Source organism: Bactrocera oleae, chromosome 5, assembly GCF_042242935.1.
Source record: "Bactrocera oleae isolate idBacOlea1 chromosome 5, idBacOlea1, whole genome shotgun sequence".
Taxonomy (NCBI): Eukaryota; Metazoa; Arthropoda; class Insecta; order Diptera; family Tephritidae; genus Bactrocera; species Bactrocera oleae.
The window spans coordinates 57688686-57715659 of record NC_091539.1 but is presented as its reverse complement, the minus strand read 5'-3'; the positions used below and the strand labels follow the sequence as shown (position 1 = coordinate 57715659).

The 26974-nt window shown below is 31.1% G+C and overlaps 1 protein-coding gene across 7 annotated transcripts in view; it reads right to left on the bottom strand.

The window, feature by feature from the left end:
• The window catches only part of Mct1 (Monocarboxylate transporter 1), a 53019-nt gene extending 27772 nt beyond the window's left edge, over positions 1-25247 (bottom strand). The window contains exons 1-2 of one of the 7 annotated variants that reach the window (XM_036376132.2): positions 24744-25247; positions 8735-8836 (exon numbers count right to left, since the gene is read on the bottom strand). The gene's annotated coding sequence lies outside the window, so the exon portion shown is untranslated. Of the gene's footprint in view, positions 1-8734; positions 8837-10825; positions 10899-13073; positions 13318-13493; positions 13738-19082; positions 19237-24743 lie in introns of those variants that run through there. The other 6 variants (XM_036376135.2, XM_036376131.2, XM_036376141.2 and 3 more) reach the window with 6 other exon arrangements.
• Positions 25248-26974: the final 1727 nt, after the last annotated feature.

The following is a 26974-nucleotide window of genomic DNA, read 5'->3' as shown; positions in this document are numbered from 1 at the left end:
GCTGTTCGGCCTTTCAACACATTGTGAAATTTATTTAAAATATTAAGATCAAAAATTTTGAAATAAAATTGTTAAAATTACAACTTCGATCTATTTTTTTTTTTTTGTTCAACATTTAGTTACTGATATCACAAAGAATTGTTTAAAAAAATTATTTTATTTTAATAGATTTTCTGACTAATTTAGATATATTTTTAAAATATTAAAAAAAGTATTAAAATAATATTGATCACGTATCTAATTTTTGTACTCATTCTAGTAAATTCACTCAAGCGACACATTGCATGAGGCACCACATCACACAATCAGTAGTTAATACACTTACATTTATTAAAAACACATATACTCGTAGTCAAGTAAAAGTATTAGGAATATAAGAAAGTAATTGCACTTACTACTTCTTAATATATAATTTAATTTTTATTTTATATTTTTTTTATCTTTTTATGCCAAGTCTACAAATTCTTCTGTAGTCTACAACCACTTTGTGCACACTAGTGAGCTTAAAGCAAGTACACGTCTCGTATCCATACATTATCTTACTACAAGAATTATAAAACTTTCAATGAAGTAATCAAAGTATCATAAAAATGTTTAAGTCATAAAATTAAATAAACAATAACTTGCCTATTGGACACTGGTAATCTAAATATAAGCAGTGGTTCCCAAACTAGCATGTTGCGCGTGCTAAATAGGGCGCGAGAGAAAAGTCATAATATAACGAAAAAGGCAATTTTATAAATTTATTAAAAAATTATTTCAGAAAACTGTCAACCTTAAAATTTTCAATTAAGGCAATATTTGCTAAGAATTAACATTTAATTATAATACATTTTTTAATCCACTCTTAACACACTTAAAATCACACAGGTACCTAAAATATTCGCACTCACTGTGTGCACCTACTTTAATGTGTTTCTCTTTTAGACGCACATGTTAGTTACTACCTTATTCTTATCTTATTACTTGTCACCATGGCGATTCGTTGTCTAAAAACATAACTTAATAAATTACTAATCAGAATATCGGCACGCTTTTGACAGTTACTATTTAGATTTATAAAGCTATTGGCGATTGTGTGTCAGCAAAATATATTTGCGGAATTGAGAATAATTTTAAAATTTTGTAGCCAAAAATATTTTGGCTTATTTTGCTAATCTTTTCTGTTAGGTTTTGTAAGTCCACTATCGAGTTATAAAAATATATTTTAATGAAAATTATTTACTTGTATGACATATATATAAAAGTCTATAAAAATTTAAATAAGACATTATTTTCAGTATTTTGAATTAATTATAAAATTTAAATAGCACTAGGTATGTGACTTGGCTAAAATATGAGTGCTAAGCCTAAATGTATGCTACATTATATATGAAAATGTTTCTGAGTTAAGGGTTATATCCATTTATGAAAGAATCTTTTTTTTTTTTGAAGTTGATCCGGCAAAGTGTTTCGAGATATGCGCGTAAGATTTTTTTAACTGAGCGTAATCGGCACCAAAACCATAAACTCGTTTTTCTCGAAATGCTGTTTTTAGAGGCGCTGTGGAAATGTTCTCCGAACTGGCTTCACCGATTGATTTGAAATTTTTGCACAACCTTCTTAGATATTTTTCTCAGGTAATGATCGAAGGAAAAAGAAAATAATTTAAATTTTTTAAGCCACTCTTAATTGTATATTTTTTCATAAGAAATACCTTTTGAAAAAAAACATTATAATATTTTGATTAGTTCTTAGATTAATACCCGCATTAATCTATTGCAGTAATATTTTTACTGAGTTTTAGATTTGAGGTGATGTTAAGCAGAAAAATTTTCCTCACCGTCTACTACCTTTTTTCCGGAAGACTGTCTGGAGATCGGCTACGGGATCAAGGGAATCCGAAATTTTCACCGACTATGAAAATGCAATCAATTCTGTAAATACTTACCTTTTTATTTATATATTAAATAAAATTCTTTTTCAAAAAAATCGCAAAAGAAAAACAACGAGTTGGGCTCTCTCTATATGTCGACATGAATATTAACAACTTTAATTTGTCGCACAGCGTATTTAAAACAACAGCTGAATACTTTATTTAATATTTATTATCATTGTAAAATTAAAATATTGAATTATCAGAACTCATTAATTTAGTTATTTATGACCAAAAAATTTTATTAAAATAAATCACATATTTATATACAGCTACACATGAAAAACAAGTTCTTGAGCGATATTTGTAAGTAAATAAGTAAGCGTAAAAACTAATTTTTTGTCATGACCAAAAAAGCTGCTATCGCGAAACAATAAAAATCTGTCACGGCATAGCACTTGAAAATTATGAAAGCGAAAGTGCAAGCAGTTTTGTTCAAAATTAAATAAATATTTCCACAATGTATTATAAAAAACGTTCACCGAAAAGTTATGACTAAAAAATGTAAATGAATATAGTATTAATACACACACTCGAATATATATAAATACATGGCCCTAAAAGCTCTGCTCCAAATCAATTAAGCGGTCAAAGTCAATAACATGAGCGCGTCGCTCAGCGTCAATACAAAAAAAAAATGGCATTACACTAGCACATAAAATTGTTCATACATAAATATGTATGTGGAAATTATAAAATCACAAATGTGTTGGCGTTTAGCACGCGTAGCCAATTAAAAATAAAAAGTGTCAAGCACTAGCTTCCGATTGTTCTGTTTATATGGCAGCTACATGCTATAGTGAATAAATCTGAACAGTTTTTTATGGGCTGGCATTATTGCTTTAGACAATAATTCATGCCAAATTTAGTGCACATATCTCCTCAAATAAAAAACCTATTTTATACAAGCACCTGATTCCGATCGTTCAGTTTGTATGGCAGCTATATGCTACAGTGATCAGATAGAGACAGAGAAACGGACATGGGTAAATCGACTTAGCACGTAGCATTTGTTATAAACCATAATCCCCTTAAGTATATGTGAAAAGAAGCGAAATCGCTCTAAATCACGCCTGCTTCCCTTATATTGACATTATTCGCTACCTAAGTCATTAATAAATATAATATAATGCCCAACTATGACCTTCCAAACCTTCCTAAAATACCCTTGTATCAAGTGTGAGGATTTCTTATAGCAAATGTTTCGTACAGTATAACAGATCTATTAAAATTAAATAAACATTTTAGATTAAGTATAGTGTATTTTGTACTAAAAATGGATGAACTCAAAAGAAAATTGTTTTGTAGGTCTACTAAAGTTTTTAGTTGGAGGATTTCAGTCATAAAATTCAACCACTAAGGAATATGTAGATCAAAAAAATTTATCAATATTTGACATGGGTATATTAATACATAGAGGGTGTGTCATATTTTATATCGGTACGTAAACAATAAATAAACCCAAAATTTACTAGCCGCTTGGAGTTAGAAAACGCAATTAAGAACAATAGCAAAAACGCTTTATTACTGGAAATTGCTTTGCATTAAATAATTAGTCAGTCACGCAAAGTCATTGCAAGATTAAAAAGTTAATATTTATCGACATTTGACCAACAATCTATGCTATGTTTTTCACACATAACTAAACAGAAATATATTATATTATATATGATATCTGGATAAAATGCTTGAAATGGGCTTGAGGGTTGTCGGTTGCTTTAAGACGGCGCGCCATGTTGCATGTCGATTAGTACCATTCCGTTTTTGAGACAAAAAGACAAAAAAGACATTACAACATTGATAGGTCAACCAGTTACCAAGTATGTGTCTCCCTGACTATTTATCGTGTAATGATTTAAAAAAGTAAGATTATGCAATTCCTTGACTGATGTCGAGCCCTTAGCCAACATTCATGCCGAAATTATCGCTATACTGCCCGAAAATCTCGAAAAAATGCTGGGTATTGCAGCAAAAAAACATAATTTTGGGAAGTCAATAAATACAGCAACTTGTTTGATGTGTGTTGAAAAAAAAGATTTAAATGAATTGTAAACAGCAAATTACCTGAAAATATCTAAACTTCAAAAGGCAGTTTTTGTTTTTCATATCAAAGTTTTCCAAAGTTCACAAACCGTCATAAAAGATGGTGCACACTGTTTGTATGCATGGTTCATTTTAGTTTTACCAAAACCAGTACGATTTTGAACTACCGTGCTTCATTTACCATTGTTGCGTATTCGCATACATTTAATTGCCTTTACAGTTAATAGCAATATTCGTTTTCCCATGTCAATTCGTTGCAGCACTTATGTTTATTTATCAATTTATTTTAATTTTTCGTTTTAATTTCATTTTAATATGACAAAGTGATGCCGCACAGCAGTAAATGGTTGATTATGGCAGTGATTAAAGCAACAACTTTTTAAGCTTCCGCTCACGCTCACGCATGCAAGTCAGTCTTTCGTAGATATAAACTTGTATATATGTACATATATTATATATACATACATACATATATTAGTTTGTTTATTAAGTTTGAGCCTAATACATATAAGATAACTGAATATCGATTGGATTAATAATAATCAAAGAATTTGGTATACCGGACCTTGGGCAAGGTTGTGACAGATTTTATCAATTATTGATACCGAATGATTATATGAAAAGCGGATGAACCAAAATAAATTACTTCTTTCAGTGGCTACTGGCAGTATATACATACGTAGTCCCTGACCATGTAATAACGAAAATCTGCTATTGAAACTTGCGGTGTAAAATATTCAGCGTTTCCTCTTTGTGGTATTGAGTGACTACATTTTGTTGATGCTTTCATGGGTTACGATCGAAATAACTGAGTCGATTAGTATAAGAGTGAATCCGAACAAATATAACTTATGGAGTCATTTTTAGAATGAAGTTCGAGAAGCAAAATTCGTAAGCTTTGCCGGCCAGTGAAGAACTTTTGGGCAAAAATTTGCCAGTGAATCTTCTAAATGATTTGGCAACTTTAATTCCCAAATAACTGCCAAACAATTTTTTGTTTATATTTATTTATATTTACATATGTTCTAGATTAACATTTTAGTGGGTTTTTGTAATAATATTTGAAATAAAATAATTTTTTTTAGTAATCATCTACGTCAAAGTCGATTTTTCGGAAAAAAAACACAAAAGTTAAATTCAAAGATACTGCTCCGACATTGAAACTTTGTAGCATTTGTAATGTTAGCTTGACTAAAAAATGTTATGGTATGCAATAAGAGGAAAACTTGGATGATGTGCATATATTTACTTTTTGAGGAACTTACAAAATATAATATAATTAATAATTTTGAAATACGAATGAAAACGGAGAAACTCGTTTTTTTTCTTATGACTCAATCGTTTGAAAAAAATTGATTTGTTCCAGTACCCGGAAAAATCGGCCTACTCGTATATTCCGATGAACTTTTTCTCGAGACTAGTTTTATGGTCATAGTATTACATTTTCACATAATATTAAATTATTTCTCTTAAACAAAATTTACTACTTCTATTGTACTTTAGAGCTCCACTATTACTACAAACAAAGCTGTACGTATTTTACGCGTTTACAAATAACAGTAATATCATGAAGCCATAATGAGACCTTTGTCAATCCACTGATAAAAAAAAACAATGCTATCTATTAAATACTTGTTCATATGTATGTGCATGTTGTTGCTGATAGATTACTCATACATATATAATAATTGTACAAGTTCTTAGCTGAAGAAAAGAATTTGTAATATCATATTTCGAAATGTTGACGGAATGCTGCACTACTCTTATGTTGAATATCAACAAATTTTATCGCACTTTACTGAACTTTGCACTAGTGTGGTAAATGAACTTATTTGGATAATAAAAATTATGTAACTGTAAAAAATATGCATATAATAGAAATAATTTAATATAAATGTTAGAAAAATACTATTAAAAAAATGTTTTTTAATTAGAAAAATTGTGTCGGTCTCTGAAAAATCTACAAGAAAACTGTGTTGAAGATTTAATATTTTTTGTGTGAAGAACATTATTTATGCAAATAGTCACTGAATAGGATTATCACACTGGTCAATCAATTTATAACATCCTACAATGAAACTTTACTCATTATTAGAACACTGTACAACACCCGGCTAGGTATTCGATTTAGAAACTTTCTAAGAGCTAGGTAATAAGTAAAAAACTGATTTCACCGTTTTTCGAAGTTAACCTCAAAAATCGAAATAATTGCCTTTGAACTTCTAAATTAATAGAAATTCAAATTCACTATTAAATAAAGTATCTAATTTACTTAAAAAGTAAAAATATGGACCTCATCTATGTTTCGCTGTTTTTTCAATAAAGTTGAAGTTTATGAGACAGAAAACTTACAACATCTATACAAATGGATCAAAAATGGCTAATGGCTAGATCTCAGACGACCCTTCAAGCTGCCGGAATACTGCAGTATCTTTCAGGCGGAAGCTTTTGCAGTCAGGAAATCAGCCGCTTTATGCAGGAGACAACATAAAAAGGATAAATATATACTACGTCGATAGTCAAGTAATTAAGGCAATAATCTCACATCGCATTACGTCAGAGAATGTCCTTAAAAGCAGGAAGTCAGAAGATGTAGTGGCGGCATATATACTGGGTTCCAGGCTAGAAACAAATTCCGGGAAACGAAATAGCTGATGAGATTGCCAAAACTGCCCCCCGTTTTGCGACCGAATAAGTACAGGAAATACAGAAGTCACTAAAAACGATATGCAATGAAATTTCCGAAAGGGCTGACAAGCGGATCAGGATGAGATGAAATGCGTTAAGTACATCCAGGATCGCCAGAGCCAAATTTAACTGAACCTCCATCTATCATTACTAAGGACTAGTAGATCAATGTATGGCGTGACAGCCGACGAGTATAACCTTACCTTATGAGACAGATGCTAAAAGGGTTCAAAGTCGGGCCAGTATTTTTCAGAAAATAAAATGTTAATTTTTTTCAAAGATCCGAAGATGGATTTATAGCTTCTGTCATATAAACTTGACTAAAAAGGATAATAAATGGAACTAACTCCTCTTCTTGTGTAATAAAACAGTATATTCTGGAGCAAGTTTTTAACTATGTTGATTGATTGATTATGGGAGTTAATATGGACTCTATGCTTAATTTTTGTCTTCATATTGACACCATGATCTTGAAAGCAAAAGCTGTCCTCAGTTTTATTAAACGTTGGTCTAAAGAATTTAGAGATCCGTATATTACTAAAACACGTTATACAACTTTGGTTAAACCTATATTGAAATATGGCTCTGTTGTATGGAACCCTAACTACCAAATCCATTCTGACAAGTTAAAGTCTGTTCAAAAACAATGTTTACTTTTCACCTTAGCGCATTTCCGATGGGATTCTAGGGTAAGTCTACCTCCATACACTAGTCGTTTAAAACTTATTAATCTACCTACACTTTCTAGTCGTAGGAAAATGCTTGGCATAATATTCTTAGTGAAAATCTTGAATGGAACAGTTTTCAGTTCTTTTTCCCTGGCTGAAATTAAATTGAATATCCCGATTCGAATTTCGAGGCAGTTTAGACCTTTACTGTTAAAATCCAGTAGATCAAATTTTGAACTAAACAAGCCATTCCGCCGTATATGTCATGATTTTAATTCTCATTCCAGCACATTTGACTTATCTGACTCACTTTTCAAAATAAAAAAGACTTGAATGTTTTCTCTTAATGAAGGAAAATGTTACAATTTATTATATCGCAACTATAAATCATAGCTGTTGAAATTTTTGTTACTGTAGCTGAGCAGTTTTAGATCTCAACACTTAAAAAACTCTCTTGCCTTTTCTGACTCGACTAATTCCGCACGTATGCGGATTGCGCCCCTCGCGTCGATTGGTCGGCAGTGTTGTATTTTTGCCATAGGAGCGTGTCTAAAGTTTTTAGCATGATTTCGAAAATTCGCTTGATACTCTAGCTTTTGGCGGTATATACTTGTAGCTATTGTGTAAAACAAAAAAATATTAAACAAATTGCCTAGATCATAAACATGGTTAATGATTGATGTAGTATATGAAAAGGCATAAAAATCGAGAACGAAATATTATATATTCTGCTGCCAAAATTTGATCTCATTAGTGCATAGTTAATATGCGTCACAATTCTTATATTTTTAACTAAATTAGAAAAAATTATAAATAAACTAATAATAAACAAATAAACAATATAACAACACATTTCAGATTTAAATGACTGTCATTAGTCAGCATTTATTAAGTCAACTTGCGAATGCTATAATATAATATTATAGATAGAGGCTTTTATTGGCATTTATAGATTGAAATTTGCAGGTACAATGAAAACGTAAACAAATATTTTTTGAGTTCTTTCACCCGTTGCTATTAGATGCAATTTTTTGTCAACAAGCAAATGACGATCATACCCTGTAGGAAACTTTAATCATAGTTAAGGGATAACCTTGTGAATTTTCACTACTAACAGTTCGAAATTGTATATATATTTTACCGGAAACCCATACTATTTGAAATGCGACTTTTCTTGCATCGGTCAACATAACTGAGTACGTTGAATAACGGTGGCTATAATCTAATATTATTATATATAAAAACTTTGCTTCATATTGCTTTGATTTTAGGGGTTTTAATGGCCGTATATAGTACTATTAATTTCAAAATTATATAAAACACTATTTTTAGGAAATGGATTTATTTATCTTAAGCCTTGCCTATTGGGATAAAACTTTTTTGCATTCTACATTTATTTAGTGCCCACAATTGTACTTACACACTTGCATATAAGCCGGAAGTTTTTGGAGGACGCTTGTTGTCAAGGTGGTTGCATGGGCTTTGAGGAAAGCAGGAAGTATTCGAAGAGAAGCAGCGGCAACTGAAACGAGATGAAAACCCATACGTTTAACCATTTTGAAATGTGAAAATATAATACTGTAAATGCGATCGTAAATTTGAAAGCTATAATTTGTTGCTAAGAGAAGTGATTTATGTATTCAAATCTGCTGTCAACAAACCAATTTAAATTATAAAAATAGTTTAAAATATTGAACTGTATATTGCATACATGGGAATATCTGCCCACTAGTAAACAAGTTTTGAGCGATTTTCATGTAATTTGCTAATTAATTTAAACTGTTTGTTTAGTTGATTTTATGATGAAATTCGACGTATTTTTGTTTGGTTTTCATTTTTATACACTTGCAACCTGTTGCTACAGAGCATACTAGTTTTGTTTACATAACGGTTGTTTGTAAACTTGAGTAAAAAATTCAGATAGCGTAATGAAACTAATTACATGGGTTCCTTGGCGAAAAGAAAGGACGAGTTTTGCAAAATCAGACCACTGCCACGCCCACAACGGCGCCATTTTAAGAAAATCTATAAAATGCCATAACTAAGAACTAAAATAAGATGTAAAACTGTAACTTGGCAAAAGGGATAACAGTAGAAAGAGGCACCTGTGAGTTAAACATATTGAAAAAATGGGCGTGGTCCCACGCTTTAGAACGTTTAATATATATATGTCCTAAGCCAATTAAGGTACAATAACTAAATTCGCCAAATACAAATCACTTGAGTGTCCCTACCGACATAGTAAAATTTTATGAAATCGGGGTCAAAATAAGACGATGAGCGAAGCTCCGTCCACATTTAGATGAAAACCCATATCTCAGGACATACTCGACCGATATTTGGTATGTAATATTATCTTGACATTTTTATGTTCGAATGCGAAAATGGGCGAAATCGGACTAAAACCACGCCTACTTCTCATATAACACAATTTTGAATTCCATCTGATTGAGTGATTGAGCTTCAAGTAGACCACCTTATAACCAAAACTTGTCAAAGTTGGACTACAGCTGTTCAAGCCCCGAAATACCGATTATGCGGACCCCAGTTCTTATAGCGCGCATTTTATAGAAAATGTCGGTTAATCTGTGATATTGAAATTCGGATCCTTTCCTGGTAATACTATGCCCGTATGCCAAATATGGGTAGAATCGATCAAGCTCCTCTTAGTGTTATAAAGTTTTGTCAACGTCTGAAAATAAGTCCCCCGCTTGAACCCGCGTAAGTTGCAAGAGTATAAAATTTTCGGTTACACCCGTACTTAGCCCTACCTTATTTGCTTTTTTTCTGTTTTTGTTAGTGTGTTTGCTACCCTACATATATTTGGTAAATTCGTTCTCTGTTTACTTGCAAAACGCTTTGGTGCATTTTCTAAGCGCTATTATCAGGTGTAGTACACATATATGCATGTAAACAAATAAGTGTATATATAAGTATAAATATGTACATGTAAGTGCATATATATGGCGATGCATATTTATTTCAAAATTTGAGAGTAAAATTTTGCAAAGTGCATTCAATGCGATTTTCACAGTTCATCGACATCAAAAATCAAATTTAGTACATTTCAATGTCACAAGCCGAGCAAAGGCGATATAAAAGTAGGTTTATATAAAAAATATGTAAGTTGATACACTTTTTTAAAATTATTTTTAGAATGATATGGATTTTATTAATTTGAAACTTATGTGTAAGGATTGCACCTTTAATAACCTTTGGAAATATTAGAAGAATAAAGTATTATCTCTACGAGTGGTAGAGACACCCAAAGCAGAAAAAAAAGATGCATTCCCCGGGAATCGACGACTGAGTAGTAGTAGTATTATATTTTGTTGCTCATGCGAGCAATTTCTAAACATAGGTATAGTGTGAAGCCAGTTGAAAATCACTGTTATCACATTCTAGCGAGTAGAGTACATTTACTCTTGGTAGCCCAAACAATAACATGAGAAGCCTTAACTTCATGTATTAAAAACAAATATTATAAGCTTAATTTTGGTAGTTTACTTACTAATTTTAAAAAGCGGTAAGAGTACTGCACTGTGTATTAACGTAAAAATAAAATACGCTAAAAATTAATACAAATTGACACTAAGGCGTCGTGCAATAAAAAAGTGTGAAATCTTTCTGTTGATAAATACAAAAAAACGATAAAAAATACAATTAGCGAACGCCGCGGTCGAGAGCACCAAACACGGCAGGCCAAAAAAACAAACAAAAAAAATACAAAGCATATGTATACGAGTATCTATAAAAAAAAAGTTGTATTTTAGCGCCACTTAAACGTGTTGCAGCGCAAACAAAGCGTGGCGTGTGACCCACAGTGCTGCGGACGATGGTGCTGATGGGCGTATGAGCGATTTTGATTGACTATGCATGGTCACTACATAGTTACACTACATACAAACATACATATGTATATTCTATACAAGTATTTATGTTTGTATCGGCGGCTATTCATATGCATATTAATATGTATGTTTGACCGTACACTTTCCGCTTGCGATTTAATGGGGCAAAGTAGATTGGTAGCAGGTTTATATTTTGTATGAAATTTGGCATATATAATTTTATTTGTTTTCACAGTGTATTCAAGTGATTTTCCTCTTTTCACACTTTTCCTAGAAATATTGTTGCAGAAATTTTGAGGTGACTAGTTACAGACTGGTTAAAACCAAATTCCGTTGCATTAAGAAAGACATTAGAAAATTAGCATTGACATAGAAAAAATGTAAAACTAACTAAAGTAAAAAAAAACTAAACAAAAAAAAATTAAATACAATAAAATAAAATAAGATAAAAAAAAAATAGAATAAATTAAAATAAAATAAAATAAAGGGAATTAATTTAAATAAAACAAAAGAATATAAAATAAAACAAAAAATAAAATAAAGTTATATAATATAAAATTAAATTAAATTATATAAAATAAAATAAAATAAATTAAATTAAATTATATAAAATAAAATACTATTAAATTAAATTAAATTAAACCAAATATAATAAAAGAAATTAAAAAATAAAATAAAATTAAATTAAATTAAATTAAATATATTAAAAAAATGAAATAAAATAAAATAAACTAAAAAAAAAATGTGGTTTAATTAAATTAAGTTAAGTGAAATTAAATTAATTATTTTTTTTAAATTAAATTAAGTGAAGTAAAATTAAATTAAATTAAAATAAGCTAAATTAAATAAAATTAAATTAAATTAATTGAGTGAAGTTGAACTAAATCATATTCAATTAAAATAGTATAAAATAAAACTTAAATATAATAAAATTAAATTAAATTACATAAACCAAAATTATCAATCGTATTCTTTCTGGAGTATGTGTTCAATTTTGAAATATTACGAATCTGGTTTGGTTCAAATTAATGGAATAGTTTGTGAAATAAAAAATCGCACGGAGATGCATATTGACTAATTAATGACTGATTCACATGAAATCCTGTCTTATCACTTTTATTTCGATTTTGGTTTTATCCCCTGTTCTTCAGACATTTATTTCTCTGTTGGCAGTTTCGAGATTCAAAAGCGGATCCTCTCTTACTTTATGACACCTTTGAAACCACGAATGTAACTGCTCATTTTTAAATTTGAGATTGATGCTTGAGAACGAAACTTTTTTTTGTCAACATGTGGTCCAATTCCGCCCATATGCTTAGCCATCCGTTTCAGATTGCTAATTTTTAACCAAGTTTTTTCTTAATTAATCCGGATCCGGATTGGACAATCAATTTGATTTATCATGCTGATAATTTTGCTAATGCATATTTTATTCTTAATTAGTGAATTAAATTCGATTTTATTAGAATTCAAATAGAATAATTGAAATCACATATGAATCTGTATGGAATTGCAAACTGCAAAATTTCGAGTCTCGTTCACAAAGTAACTGATAAGAGTTGCGCTGATCTTCTAATTGACAACTAGCACTGATCTGTTTTAATGAAATATATATTTGACCCAAATAAAGAAACAAATTAATGATTTAAGAGCTATAAGCAAAATGAAAATATGCAAAGAAGAAAAAAATTAAAATTATATAAATATTTTTATATTTATAGGTTATATTATTTATATTAAATTAAAATAAACATAACCTAATTTATTTTTTTAAATAATTCAAAAAATCAGTTTTCAAATGGCTACACCGCAACTAGTTCAAACCTAGTTATCACCACACTAGTATAATAACTATACTTATTAACTATGAAATGGCAAGTATTAGAGAAGCGTGCAATTGTAGTTTACCCGATTTAGATAAAATGCGCGCAAAATGTTATATTTTTGGTGTTTACTTTTGGCGTTGGTGTCAACCAGCACGCGTTGGCGGTCGAATATAGTACAACAATGTAAAGAAGCGAGCAAATTTTCAACAAAGAAAAACACAAATCAAAAATAGCGCTTTTCACAGCAGCAGAGCGAATAAAAAAATAGAAATAAATATAAATGTAAAACAAAAACAACAAAAGTACATATATTGGAAGCGCCAACAGAATTTTCACGAGTTGTAGATATTTTTTTAAAAATAGCACTGCAACGATCGCAACTATGCACATCGAATACGCGCAATTTACTTTTATTTTATTTTTTTTTTCTATTACATTTTATTTATTTATTTTTGTGTGCAACAGAATTTTTAAAAATTTTATGTTAAATCTTGTTTATTACCTATCAAAGTTTTAACACTTTCACATGCGCTAAGTACTTATGTATATATTTTTGTTTTTTTCCAATTTGGCGCTGAAATTCTTATTTATATTAATTTATTTTATATATATTTTGAATTTTTTAATTATTAGAACTATAAAAACGATCTCGCAGACGGAAAATTAAAATTTTGGCCGTAAGAACACCACGTGCGCGTTTAAAATTCGTGCATACACTGAATTGGACAACGAAGTGCTTAGCGGCGCGTCCACAAATACGCTGCGGCGCAGTGATTGAATACTATTTGCGAGCGAGATGATAACAGCAATTTGCAGGCAGTAGACAACAGAGCAAAAACAAAAAAATAGTAATAATAACAAAAAAATATAATAAAAAACATAAAAAGAAAAACAGAGCACTAAAATGCTGTAGTGGACACTTTGATTTAGTTGTGTGACAGAGTTGCCAACTAACTGAAAATTTTGCTTATTTAAAGCAGTAGAAAAATTTTAATTTATTGAAATAATTTTTTTTTAATTTAATAAAAAATGTTTATATAGAAAAATAATTACGAAAATTATATTAGAACTTTAATGGCCTGTCATTAGGGTGAGCCAAAAGCTATCTTATCGAATTCATGGCTCAAAATGATATGCGGAAAAAAATATGCTTGCAAGGAAAAAAGTTTAGTTGCAGGAAGGTGTCGGGGAACGCTAGGTTTCTCATATTAACATGTAAAAGATCAGTTTTTTTTAAAAATACCATAATTTTTCACCGTTTAAGAAAACATCTTTAACGTTACGGATATTTGTAGGAAATAGAAACAGAAGACGTATATATTTGCTTTCAATAAAGATGCTATAACCTTTGAACCATTTAAGATAACATTTTTTACATAACGGATGCTTGTAGAGAATGAGTTTTCAAAAAAAAATTTTTATTCAAAAATTCGTATATCTATATTTTCAAAAGTTATGTTTTTAAAGAAAACATATATTTTTACGTGCTATTTATGTGTAAAAGTTTGTATCCTAACCGATACCATTTAAAATAAGCTAAAAATGTTGCTTGTAGAAATATTTTTTTATCTTTGTAGAGGTTAATTTAAAACAATGAATTCGATAGCTCGTTTTTTGTTCACCCTAATATACATATATATAAAAGTAAATCTAAACTATACAAAAATATCAATGCCACTTTAATAATATAAATTTATATGCTAATTATGGTTGTTATATTAATTTGCATTATCAAATTTTTTATACTCCTGGCAACCCTAATCTATTGCTAGCGATAAGCGAGAGCGGCAAAGCGCTATCAACTCTCAGAGCAATCGAATAGGAGTCGTTTGTTTTTGTTACTCAGCTGATACTGTATAATAATGTGTCTCTGCTAGACAGTGTTTGCCTTTGGTGTGTGTGGTATATGCACTACCGATGCATTCCCAAAACAACTTAGGCGCTTTTTACCAACTGCTCTAATTTATAGGGAATTTATGTTACACTGACTTTGAATTTGTAAAGCATAAACCATAATTATTGAGTATTCTAACATATTAAAATCAGTACTCAGACATAATACATACTTTGGAAGATTTATAGAAAAATGTTATATACAGTGTGTTGTTGTAATTGAAAATGAAATAAAAAGGTTTGGAAAAATTATTATTAACGTTGACAAATCTGGTTACTTCTAAGCGACTCCGATTATCGGCATAGAAGAGAGTTAGTATCCCACGAGAGATACTTTTCATTCAAACTCCGAGAGAATTACATATATTCTGGGTCTTGAAATAGCAGAAATTGAAAAAGCATTTCGAATTACAGATTTTCTTTCTAACCAAGTGAATTTATTAAGATTAAAATTCATTGTAAAAAGTATAACTGCAAGATCTGTCGGATTGGCAGTGAGTGATCTCCGTGGGTGGAAAGAGAGTATGCGAATAATAGGTGAGTTGAAGTAACTCCAAAAACTCCTATTTAGATGAGTGCTAGGACTACTTCTTGGATTTTTTAGTAGCAAAATATTTTTAAGTTTGTCAGATTGCCTCTCAAGAAAGCTAGGGATATGTTCGATCTGCTTCAAAGCCGGCTTGGAAGACGAGTTATTAAGGACTTACTTAACAGACTGACCTAAGAACATCTTACAAAGGTTATCTAATTAGAAAAGCGATTAAGAGTTCACTAGAAACGATTTATTCAAGTTGTAAGTGGAAAGTGCATTACCGGAAGGACTTTACTGCTTTTATTAGCGTCTTCGGCTTCCTTTGAGAACTAAGACAAACGCGATAGTTATACATAAAACGAAAAAAAAGGAAACCCGGAGCAAAAAAAGGCTTCCTAAAAACTAACTACTTGAGTTTAGATCCATATATGCACATATGTATGTATTTCACAGCTTGTTACGAAAGATTCCGAAGAAGTTATGGAAAGATGAACGCAAACGACAACAAACAAACACGTGATGCTCACTTACTGGGGAAAGTAAGACCACATTTCATATCAAATTACGTTTGGAAGTGTGACAGCGAGTGCTGAGCAGCGTGAGCGGCTATAAATAGGAAAGCGTTGCGCACATAAATTCATAAAAATCGAATGGAGTAAGCATCAAGTAAGAAATACATAAAAATATGTAAAAACTCATGTTTGCTTGTGTGTCTGTATGACTACTTTTGTTCCAATCGTGCTGCAAACGTGCTCGCCGGCACACATGCATCCTCAGAACATGTGATGTTGCCCACATATATTCAAATATGGAGCATAAGCATATATGTAGGTATGTGACATCACAGCTGATATTTACACCCGTGTACAATATGTCACACATGGGGTTTTGTAATTTTTTGTTTTAAGCCAAATTATTAGAGATATAAAAAATGTATTGATTTATTGATAATTTTCATAGGGCAAACTTATTAAATTTTACCCATTTAAGCTATTTGGTAGCCCATCATATACAATGGAGTATGGTTCATATAAGATATCAACGCGGTACATCGGGACCTAGGTAACTAATTTCAAATTATGTTCTCTTTTTTTCCTCAAATTATGCGATTAATGCGCCTTCAAGGAACTATAAGGTGGGGTTTCACAAAGATTGATGAAAGCTCTGAGATAACGAAGCAAGTTATGACAATTACGTGCTTTAACTTTGCCTTAAGACTTTATAACACAAAAAGTCGAATGGATATGCAATTAATAGTAAAAACAAGCAAAAATATTAACTTCGGTTGCACCAAGAACTTGATTTTAATCGCTCAATTTGTATGGCAGCTATATGCTATAGTAATCCGATCTGAACAATTTGTTCGAAAATCGCATCAATGCCTTGTACAATAACCAATAACCAACACCAAATTTTTGTGAAGTTATCTCGTCAAATGAAAAAGTTTTACATACAAGCACTTGATATCAAAAGTTCAGTTCCGACAAATGAGCAGCGAGATCTTGACGAGAAAAGGACGTGTACGAAATTTCAAAACGATATCTCAAAAACTGAGAGACTAGTTTGCATATATACTGACAGTTGAATAGACGAATGGATATCGCTAAATTGACTCAGTTCGTCACGCTGACCAATTATATATACACTGCACACGGTCTCTGACGCATCCTGTTTGGTGTTACAAACAAAATATGATAGATCTGGTATTTAGTAATTCCAATGGAATAACAGGTATTAGTTAGATATCGAATATGATTTCTATAACTCTGTTTGACTCGTAGTTCGAGTTGCCTTATCACGATTCACGTCTCTCATCAGCTCTCTCTTCTCAGCTTACAAACATAGTTTTACAAGAGATAATTCAAGTATGTTAAGGCAGCTCAAAACATACACATGTGTCTAATTTTCTATAAAAACAAGCGGGCGTAATTCGACCATGGTTTGGCAAATTAGATTAATATGATTTAACATACTAAACATGAATAAATTGGAGACACCCTTAGCCTATATACTAAACATTATATGAAGTAAGCTCGACATCAATAATCAAACTATTTCAAAATTTTATATTTACCAAAATCTTTTAATCCGCGCCGATTTTTCAATATTAAATCTCGCACGCACTGAAAATTACGTTACTTATGTATTTTTTTTTTGTATTAAAATACTGATTATTTTGCTTATCCAGACATAATTACAATTTGTTGACAGTTAAATAATTAAAATTACAGCGCAATGTCAATAATTATGTCTGTATGTATGTATATATATATGTATTGTATATAATTACTCAAAACTGGAGGCGTTCATTCATAATATATCGATATGAAATCATACACGAGTATAACTATGTACACATGTACAGTTATGTATATTTGTAGTAAGGGTTGTAAGCTCAATTAGTTTGATAAGATAATACAGTTAAGTAATAAGTCGCTCAGATTGGACTTTCTCTTTTATCAATGTAATAGTTATATATAAAATATTTGGTATTATTATATAATATTCAGGCAAATATTAAAAATATTATGATTATAAAGAAAGTAATGAAAAATATAAGTTGAAATAATTGAAGTAATTACATTGGTGATCCCATCTCAACAGGTAACCATGGAGACTGTTGTTTTCATTAACAAAAGAAAGAAGAACGTTAATTACGGCTGCACCCAAGCTATAATACACTTCATATTTGCATTTTTTACAGCATAGAAGGGTATAAAAAGATCTTCGTCTTGAGTTTGATCGTTTAGTTCGTATAGCACCTATAAGCTATAGTGCTCCGATCCGAACAATTTCATTAGAAATTATACCATGTCTTTTGACAATAATCTTTGTCAAATGTCGTAAAGATATCTCTTCAAATAAAAAGATTTCCCATACAAGGATCGGATTTTAATCGATTAGTTCGTATGGCAGCTATATGCTATAGTGCTTCGATCTCAACAATTTCTTCAGATTATACGGTTGGCTTCATAATAATCTGTGCCAAACTTCGTAAAGATATATTTTTATTTAAAAAAATGTCCATACAAGAACTTAATTTTGATCATTCAGTTTGTATGGCATATACATGCTATAGTGGTCCGATATCGCTTTCGACAAATGAGCAGCTTCTTAGGTAAAAATGGACGTGTGTAAAATTTCAGATCAATATAACAAAAGCATTTATGTATGGTATACTTGTATATAAAATTTATAGGGTCTTTGACTTTTAATTCTGGGTGTTACAGTCTTCGTGACAAACTTAATAAAACCTGTGCAGGGTATAAAAATACATCGAAACTAGGTTCACCAAGCTTTGAAAAGTACGGAAACGAACAAACAACTTGTATAATTCAAATAGAACCAAAATATGAAGATATTTATACAATACAATACAAAAAGGTTAGCAAATGAATTGCTGCTTTTCTAAAACACCTCGCTACCTTATTAGCAAACCTTTTATATTGACTTGAAATGCATTTTTCAAGTGTATCAATTTTCTAACTGCAACGCAGTTGAAGCTTTGGCGTGTGTTTACAAACTTTCTATAAAGTTCTTCTACAAACTTTAATTAGTTGATAATATTTGTTCGTACTAACCTACTTTGGCACTCATGAAGACTCTGATAATGATAATAATATGACAAAAAGCGCTTACAAGTAAAGTGTCTAAACAAGTGCTTACCTATTTCAGTATTTACAAGTATTTCACTGATTTGATTTTTGATCGCAGTAAGCTAAAATTTCGTCTGCATTTCAGCTAGTTACATATTTGCTACCGCATTATCAGTTGCCTATTTTTAAAACGCAATTATTCCAGAAATAAATACTCAATAAATATAGACAATTGTCGAGAATCGATGCAGCATTCCATCGATTTGCATTGCATAAATATCCGATGCATTACGATCAGCTTGTCGGCGTTTAGCTCGCTTATCGCTGCCAAAGTTAAAGTCGCGCTCAGCGCACGAGCGTTAATGCAAATGAAGAACAGACTTGTAAATATTGTGTTAGCCAGTGAATGAAGATAGAAAGAAGGCGGCGTAGTTGTACATTGAACTGTGGCAAAAGTGATAAGACGCCAAGCGACACTGTGTGGCATTTTTAAATACAAAAAATATAAGCATCTAGCCGACGGTAAACCCATCTAGCCAGTTGATTATAGTTTTCCATTCAAGTAGTATTTTTATACCCTGATCAGGGTATATTGAGTTTGTTCTGAAGTTTTTGACACCCTAATAAGTATAGAACTACAATAGTTTCTCAGTTTTAGAGATAACGAAACTTTGGATAATAATCCATGCCTAAATTTAAACAAAAGGACCATTAATCCCAAAAAATTTAAAGAAAAAGGTCGTTGACCCCATAGAATGTAAACAAAGCGGTCGTTGACTTCAAAAAATGTAAACAACGTAACCTTTGGGCCTAGATGTAAACAAAGGTTGTTGACTTCGCTAAATGTAAACAAAAAAGGTCACTGAGCCCATAAAATGGAAAACAAAGGGTCACAGATCTCACACATACACTGTAAACAAAAGGGGTCACTGAATACAGTTATCGGTCGAAATCAAGTCCTTGTATGAAAATCTTTTTTCTTAGGCAAAATATCTTGATATTTATCGAAATTTGGCATGGATTATTGTTTAAAGCAGCACTACAATCAACGAATATATTGTTCAGATAAAACCACAATAGCAGATACCATAGCTGCTATACAAACTGATCGAGCAATATCAGGATAACTTTTATTTTTATTTTTCCTTGTTTTTATTAAACAAATACTTTTTGGGCTAACATTAAAAAATTTGGTATATCATAAGTCTGATGCTTTTGATTGATGATTCGAAGCAGAGTATGTGTAATGTGATTAAGTTTAGAAAAATTATATATAATTTAGACGGTTTATTAGTAATTACCTTAAGGTTTACCTAAGTCGCCTACCTATTTAATATAAAAATTGTGATGAAAATTTAAAAATTAACATTTGACAACTTTCGTTTGATATTAACGATATTTATACCATACATAAAATTGTGAATTGTTTGAAAATATTTGTTTTAGTTGGTGATTTTTAAAAGTCCAAACATTTATTTAGTATGTATGAGTAAAGAGAAATATTACGTTATAGTATCTAACCATAATATAATGATTTTGGGACAGAAAAATATTGCTACAAAAGTTATGGTGAATGCCACTGAAACTAGTACGTAACAAGGGATAGAATAGTAATAGGAAAAATATATATTAGGATTTTTAAAGTGGATTTACAGAAATATATATTAAAGCAAATGATAAGCGGTAGGCGTCTTCTGGTGATCCCGTAATTTATATATATATAGATTTTTTTTCTAATTATAAATTAAAATTTTTAATATATAAATATTTTTTTTCTTTATATGTTTTACTAGTTATAAAGAGGTTATAAAGCAGTATCGAATTTCTAAAATTTTACATGTTTTTTCTTTTGTGGTGAAAATTATTTTTATTTCAATTGAAAATCTGTTTAGTATAAGAATTAAAGTAATTTTGAAAATTTTGACACCTGCCAGACCTTCTCTTGTTCATGCAAAATTAGTTATGCCTAAAATGTACCATAAGGTGCATGACTTAGATAAAATGGTAATTGAAATAACATTTGAAGTGGCGCACTAAGCCTGATTGTAGGCAATAATTTGCTTAAATATCTAATAATCTAAATAAATAAATATTAGTTAAATATTATTAATCTTGATCATTAACACATTTGCTTGTTTCCATTTGCCAAAACTTAGATAATAGCGATTCCAATAAATAGCTGGTATAAACATATAGATCGACTGGCATAATCGAATAGAGATAAAAGAAGAAGCGGTTAGGCTACCATATTGAGGTACCTACATACTCTCGTTTTTTAAATTTAACTGGACATTTTTCGTATTGTTTTTTACTTGTATATATATCCTTTTTGAAGAAATCATATGTCAAACATAATGAGCAAAGTAGTAGTGAATCGAAGAAGGCTTAAAAATGTTTGAGCTATAATATAAACACATTTTGTCCTGGGTAAACTCTTTAACTACTGAACCGATTTTCGTAAAATTTAGCAAGCACTTTTATATCTAAATTATATTAAAATTCAAAACAATTCGTAAAAAAATTTTATTTCTCAACATTACCATGTGTTGAAGTTTCAAACAAAAGTAATAACAATTATAATTTTAAGTGCAATGCCAAATGGAAAATGCATTCTTTTTTTCATTGACAAATATTTATATCAAAAATTTTCAACATTAAACCTCAATTAAAAATTATTGGATTCATATAATATTTTAATTATTTTTATTTAATATTATTATTATTTAATCTATTCAAAGCCACAGCAACGCTTGACGCTATTTATTATGCGAATGATACATATATTAGTACTAGTAGTTTGAAAATTTGGAAATTGTTGAGAGTAACTTACAGTAAATATTTACATATTTCAATATATGAATATATACTTGTATATTACTCTGGATGTATGCATTTATACCTTCGCAACACTATGTTTACCCGTTTACAACATACTTCATATATTAATTATTATTTTCTTCTTTAAATTTTATTATTTTTATTTCACATTTTAAAAAGTTAACTTTAAAATACCCACTAAAAAGTTCAACGCCGCTATATAACGACATTACTTTGAAGGCAAAATTTCACTAACACCAACTAAGCGTTGTAAAACCGTATTTAAGCTCGCGCCTAAAAGTATGCAACATTTATAATTACATTTGAACGCAACGCAGCGGAACTGCGCAAACAAACGCTTACAAACTAGTCAAACACTAATGAATCAACACGCACGTTCGCACAAATACACAAACATGCATACAATTTGGTTCATAACTGTAACCTTGAACGAAGCACCTGTTGCGCAGTGTTATATGTGCGAAATTTAAATATCGCATGACAAGCACACGCTGAAAAGTGAGAAGAAATAAATTGGCACATTGACACACTTTCAAATGAGTGGAACTAGAGTATGAAATATAGATAAGTATACTTGTGTAAGTGTATGTTTTTTGTGTATGTAGAAGTGTAAACACTTTCGTTGACTGTAAAATCGCCGTGGAATTTGAGACGCTTTGGCATAGGAAGCCATCGTTGCACGCTTATCTGTTGCTCTGTGCTCAGTTAATGAGGTGATTATAGAAAATTTTGTTGAAAAATTAATAAAAGTAGAAATGAGAGACTATTTTATGTACATAATGAGGTTTGTACTTACTCGATTTCCATTTAGAAGCACTCTTTTTTGTGCTCTTAATAAGTTATAAGGGTGAATGGAGAGATGTACAAGGTAATATCATATTTATCTATGTATGAGCGAATATCAGTAAATGGAAAAATGTGAAATTTTACATGTAACTGCCATAGGAAAAAATTAGTTTTATCTTGTTTAGGCAATAGAATATCTCAAACACTTTCTAATTCACCTTCCATTTATTAGATATGTATATGTATGTAAAAAAATTAAATTTTTTTATTTTTTGTATTTTAATTTATACTAAATTTTTAGTTGAAACAAGCCAAATATCTTAAGGACAATCGGTACGTATTTGCTTTCATTGCCACAATTCAACATAGAGATTATAAGTAAATAAATGCTTGTAAATTAATCAAAATATGTATTTAAATTTTTACGATATAGTATGTTATTTATAAACTTGAATAAAATCTTGAAAATATTTATATAGAATAAAAAAGCACTAAACAGTTCATAGCACTACAGTAAGTCTTTAAACTTAATTTTACTTAACTTTGTAGAACTACTTGATATGCAGACAATGGCCACGTGAACTTTTTTTATTGCACAGGTATATATTATAACGCCAATATTCAGCATTGTTTCTACAAGCACACACACCCATACTTATTACTACTTTATAAAAACGTGCTGCAAAAGCTTGGCATATGCAATATTTCAGTACAATGTTAGTTGTTCTGGCAAAGGTAACTGTGCACAACGTATAGATTTGAGTGCTTAAGAAAGTACCCTGCAAGAAATCTGAACATTTAAGAGAGTACATATTGGAAAAATAAAATTTTTAATTTTATTAAAGCAAGTCCATAGATTGTAATCCAATATTGGTCTTAAAGGAGCAAAATATTTATACTGCTAAAGCATGCCAATGAGCTCTGACACAACAAGCAAATAGCATATAATATATTCTGTAAATAGTTTTGAAACTTAATTTTGAAAAAGTCTAATTTGCATAAATTTATTTCTTATATTGTAGATTCATCAAAAGAAACTGATAAATAAGTGAATTGATCATAAAAACCGTCATAAGTCGCCAAAGCGTTTTGAGCTTATCACAAATTTGTTGAGGCGGCTAATAGCAATTTCAGCTATCTCTACTGGTTCACTGAAAGTATGATTGCCGAGATATTTCAACCTCAGTCACGCAAAAGCTGAACAATGGTAGTGAAAGTGTTTGCATCTCAACAATCTCACCTTCCTCCATACAACTTTAACAGTTTGCGGTCGGCAAAAATACCCAACTGATCAGGAAGAAAAGTAAGCGGTCATAGGTAGATCAAGAAGTTATCGACTAGAATAAATTATATCGAGATTGTCGCTTCTGAGAATAATAATCAACGAAGTTTGTTGCAATCATTGCCATGCTAGCAATCAATTTTCAGACAGGGATTTTTGTTAACTAAAAAGTTTTCTATACAAGGACTGGATTTTGATCGAATAGATTATATGGGAGCTATATGCTATATTAGTCCCATCTGCTGATCATTTCTGCGGAAATTATTTCATTACCTTAAAAAATAATTCGTGACAAATTTCGTGCAGACAGCTGGGCAAATAAAAATGTTTTCCATACAAGGACTAGATTTCGGTTGATCAATAAGTTTGACAGCTATATGCTAAACTGGTACCATATTGGTGGTTCTAAAAAAATATCAGCGTCTCCAACGTTCCTTTCTGGAGTTTACAAACTTGGTGACAAAATCAACAGGGTATATCAGGGTATAAAAATATCGATGCCGTAGTGGCTCAATGCTCAAACCTATCTATGCCTGAGTGCCCATTTCTACATACACATACACATATACATATATGTACGAGTATTTGTATTAACACCTAACAAACCACAATCGCACCTCAGCTACAACAATGGTTGCTTGCCACATAAGTTAAATAAAAGAACAAAAGTAGAAGCAGCAAAGCAGACCACTTACAATAAAGGAAAAAAAAAAAACATTTTTTTATATTTTCACCAACACCGTTACACGGTTGTCTTTTGGGTTGCATTGGTTGCACTAGTTTTTTATCAGAAATTTATACAGTCGCAGTAAGCTTTCTTATTACCGTTATAGTTACCGTTGCACTTACAAGCGCAAATACAGCTGCAAACGTCCGTGTCGCTTACGTTGAGGGTCATGGACAACACCGAGCATGACCGAATAGTTGCCGCATCCTTACTGCAATGCATGCACTTTTAACACACACACACATGCATGTACATGCACGAACACGTGCCCACACACATGCATATATGTTAGGATATTTGAATAGAGCACGTGGACTGATACATTGATTTCCCGTTATGCAGCCGGCAAAAATCGAAAAAATACAATTAGCACAATGACACGTTTCATATTCCGCTGTCAATTATACATTTACTGTTGCATATATACATACACAAACACACATGTAGTTGTGTATATTTTTAAAGCTTGGCTCTTTAATAATATTTTATGGTTTATGCATGGCGAGTGGTTATGAATGTTATTATGGCTTCTTGTTGGAATACAAATTATATTAATTGCACTGTGGCAAGAATATTTATTTTGTGTTGACTATTTCACTCTTATTTTAAATATGGTAGATATGTCGATATATATTAATACATTAGTTTTTATACTTAAAAACAATTTATATATTCTCTATATTTTTTTTCCTTTCATTTCAGAATCCTGTCCTGTCTTGATTGACACATGAGTGCTAAGGCTGAGGACTGTCATCGGAGCTCACGCACTTACTACACACAAAAGCACTAACACACATATACACGTGTATATATGCATATTATTTGATTAGACGCGTAAACACCTGAGGATTTTGTTTTAATGCCACTTCAATAACATTTGTCATAGCACTTCACACACGCACAAGTCGCTTTAATCAACGCTCTCTTTTGCCTAAGTTGCCGCAGCTTAGCTACTAATCACAGCTATCACGAGCTCAAATCACATAGCGTATCCTTCAGCTAATCAATTTGAATCCCGACTCTGTTTGTTTGCTCGTTAAATATATTCTATTTGCCACTTGTGAGTCGTTGAACTATTGTAACTGCGTCCGAGCGCCAACTGCACCGGCAGCCACCAGCAGCGCGTATGAAATGCATCTGATTTCAAAAGTGTAGTTGCGGGCCTTTGGGATTCAAAACGCTCACCTGCATGTGGCAAGTTCTTTATCATTACTAATTTATGTGGAAATAAACAGCTGAGCTTTTCGGGTAGTATAGGAAAGTTCTCTGAAGCTTTTAGTGTGGTACTTTGATAAACAAATACATTAAGTGACCGAAAAAGCTCTAAAAGCTTATGAGATATAGTCATTGTACTGAACCTAAAGCTTTCACGAATAAGCTTTACAGGTAAAATTGAACGCCATCTGTTGGTGGTATTGCTAGAGATACGCGGAAAACCATAATGTATCCCTCCTAAATTTTTATGTCACAGTACCGAAGTCGCTTAATATAGAAATCAGCATACAGTTGTTGTCCTTAGCACAACTTCTTAAAAATAGAGACTGAATACGAATGTTCCATTTTTTGACGGCATATTGTCCATTTCAATCATCCAGAGAAAAAAAGGAATATATATATGTAGCTTATATTCTACAGAGAAGCTTCAAAGAATAACTGTCTTATGTTGATAATATCAGATCTATTACCCTTCTGAAGTTAGCAAGATTATGGAGAGCATATAAATATTATACTACACACATTCCTCTAGTGTTGTCGGCACCATCATATCGTGTCATACGGGTGTGCCGAATGTACTGATGAGTATATTCTTAAGAATACCAGTTTTTGCTTAGTTACCATAGAATAAGTTTAGAAATCCGACTGAAGATGGTAGAATATTGAAAAAAGTAGCCCAAAGGCTCTTGGTAGATCTAAGGTGCGTCAGAGAATGTAGTCTCAAGACAGCATCATCAAGAAAATCAAGCAACAAGGATTTCAGATATAGTTAGATACTTTTGCAAAGTGCTATGGGATATAACCAGATTCTTGCGGCTTAAAATGTTCTAGCAATCAGAATCCAGTATAGAAGCTTAAAAAAGAAGAGCACGAAACCTCATTTTCGCGTAGCTTAATGATATTTATTCTTCATTATATCTAATATACGTACAAGACGTGTGTTGGTTTTTTTCAAATAGCAAGGCGAACGCATGAGCAGGTATTTCCCTATCACCGTCATTAATTCGCGTTCTAGCTACCTTTGAGCATTGCGCCCTTGTCAAAAAATTGATGTTTGAAAGCAACTACAAAGGTAGCAAGTATAATTCGAAAAAGGAGAGAGGAGGTTGAACCC